General features: G+C 38.2%; 1 pseudogene; it reads left to right on the forward strand.

Moving 5' to 3' along the window:
• Window positions 1–2,889, forward strand: part of LOC119293158 — an 8,253-nt pseudogene extending 5,364 nt beyond the window's left edge.
• The last annotated feature ends 218 nt before the right edge of the window (window positions 2,890–3,107 follow it).

A 3,107-nucleotide genomic window follows, 5' to 3' on the forward strand; every position in this document is an offset into this window, starting at 1 on the left:
TTTAGTAAATGCTTACTTTGAACTAGTTGAATTAATATAACTAGTTTATTTTTAGTAAATGTTTAGTTGAACTAGTTGAATTAATATATAGAACTAGTTTATTTTTAGTAAATGCTTACTTGAACTAGTTGAATTAATATAACTAGTTTATTTTTCGTAAATGTTTAGTTGAACTAGTTGAATTAATATATAGAACTAGTTTATTTTTAGTAAATGCTTAGTTGAACTAATTGAATTAATATAACTAGTTTATTTTTAGTAAATGTTTAGTTGAATTAATAGAAATAGTTGAATTAATTGAATTAGTAAGTGTTTAATGTTTCGCCTAATATGAACATAGGAAATGTCGTCTGACGACGGAAAAAATTTCATTATGTGCGAATCCTGTGAAGACCAGCGCGGCCAATGCGACAGAAATTTCCTTGTTGATGGTAGGCGATTCAGCATCAAGCTGGATGAGACTTTCGAATTCGATACAGTAAGTCATAACGACAAGTCTGTTTTCGTAATTAAGCATGACTTATATATGCTTCATTTGCCTGACTTATAATTTTTAATTTTCACTATTCTACTAGCGCATCCCCTGCAATGCAAGAACTTTTGTCTTGGATAAGATAGGTTTCAAAGATATAGAAACTATGGAGGTAAAGAGAGCTTACCTGAAAACTGAGCATGATGGTTATACTTTCAACGTCAAAGTATACAATGCACACACGTACACCTATTTTGAATGCAAAACTTGGCAAGCACTAAGCAAGGCTTATGCATTTGAGCCTGGTATGGTTATCACCTTTGATATTCGTCCGGAAGATGATATTGAAGGTAATAAAGACATATGGGTCGATGTGCAGACGCCTCCAGTTCTACCATTATGTGAGTTCTTCTCAACTATATTTTTGTCTTTGATATTGCTTATTCAAAAATAACTGACGACTAATTTCTATTGATAGCTTATCTCCATTCAACCAAACATGTCCGGCGCTTGGTAGACAGGACCTACTACTGTCCCGGCGCTGAACTAAACTGCGAGGAGATAAGTCATTATGTTTCATGGCTTGAGGATCTTCATACTGTCAAGACAAATTTTCTTCCTGCACTTAGAAATGTTAGTACTCAAAACGTGCGACCAATAGTGATGGTATTGAACTACGGTCACATCTATTTAGGAATGATGGTAAGATATTTACTATTTGTCCTCAGTGCATATTTTGCATACATATTTTTTTGCTAAACTTTTCATTGCTAAGTATATTAATTAAGTACTATACGATGTTCTTCAACAGGGACTCCCGATGACAGTTGTGCCTTAGGGGATCGAGACTAAAGGTCAGATGTCAATTGTTAGCTTACGGCCAAGATCTCCTGCATTGCACATGAATGCATTTAAGATTTCTAGAAGCGATGAATGCTTAATAGTGAAAGATTGGAGGAAAATTGTTAATGATCGCAGAGAAGTACTAGGGGGAGCAATGAGAAGCGCAGCCCACGATTAGGAGACAGGTTCATTGGCATGCTCCAGTATGATCAATCAGGAGAGCTATACATGTTCTATGCTATTTTACCCCAGAGAGAGTAGCTAGCAGGAGTGATTTAGCTAGTTCTTCATGCTGCTCTTAATTAGTACTTGTCCTTTCATGTCCGTGTTCTTCGTTCTGAACTTAAGTGATTTGCTTTTGTGGTGTTATATATAAATGCTTATAATATCATGACAATCATGTTGAACTCGATGATTGGTTCTACTAGAAATTCTATATATATATATATATATATATATATATATATATGCATAACGTGTACAATGTGTAGTATCGTAGAATACCAGCAAATGAAAAAGAATTAAAATGGAAACACAAAATTAAATGAAATTTTTTTCATAAAACTAAAAACCCCCCAAACCTTATAGTACCGGTTGGTCTTACCAACCGGTACTAAAGGGCTCCAGGCCCCCGGAGCTGGCTCGTGCCACGTGGTTGCCCTTTAGCACCGGTTCGTGCTGAACCGGTACTAAGGGGGGGGGCCTTTAGTGACCACAATTTAGTGCCAGTTATGTAACGGCACTAAAGGGCCTTACAAACCAGTGCTATTGCCCGGTTCTGCACTAGTGAAGCTTGAAAGCAATGAGAGTCATATCTCGGAAAAGGTTAGGCTATGATTTTCAGGAGAATAACTTAGAGGTGAGTGATTTTGAGGAGAGCATATCAATCATCACAAAAGGCCAAACACTTGACTATGCCTTCCGCATATACGGGCTAGTGGTGAATCTTGATTTTTCCTGTAATAGTTTAACAAGACAGATTCTAGAGGAGATAAAATTGCTACTTGGGCTCACCAATTTGAACTTATCAAGTAATCAGTTGATTGGCAAAATCCCCATTGAGATTGGTGCTCTGAAGCAGCTGGAGTCCCTCGACCTATCCTTCAACAAGCTTTCTGGTGAAATCCCATCTGGTTTGTCAGGTCTAACCTCTCTGAGCTACTTGAACCTGTCATACAACAACTTATTAGGCGTGATACCATCCGGGCCTCAGCTACAAGCTCTCGACAACCAGATTGATATCTACATGGGCAACACCGGTCTATGTGGCTACCCTCTCTCCAAGAACTGCTCTGCTAGTTCTACTAATGCAACGCAAAGTGTCAACCATGAAGATGCAGATCATATCTCATATCTCTACCTTGGGATGGGCATAGGATTTTTGCTTGGCCTTTGGGTGGTGTTTTGCACCATGTTACTGAGGAGAACCTGGGCGATTGCTTACTTTCAGATCATTGACAAACTTTATGATGATGTTTATGTATGGGTGGCTATAGCTTGGGCTCACCTGATGAAGAACCACGACGACGACGCGGCGTGAGGGAGCCCGCGGCATGTGCAGTTGAACTGCTCAAGAGCTGTATGTTATTGCTTTGTGATTCGGAGAGTAAGTGGTACTATGGTGTATGTATTGGTACTACTATATGTACTACTTTCTGGTGCTATTATGAGTTACCTGTAAAGGTACTTAATGTACCGCAGCACAATATATTGTATTGTATGGGTTGAATCAAGTGGAACTAATCCATAAGTTTTATAAGACAACCTGTTTTGTAAACAGCTTGTTCTAGCC

The sequence above is a fragment of the Triticum dicoccoides genome, chromosome 4B (assembly GCF_002162155.2).
Source record: "Triticum dicoccoides isolate Atlit2015 ecotype Zavitan chromosome 4B, WEW_v2.0, whole genome shotgun sequence".
In the NCBI taxonomy this organism is placed as follows: Eukaryota; Viridiplantae; Streptophyta; class Magnoliopsida; order Poales; family Poaceae; genus Triticum; species Triticum dicoccoides.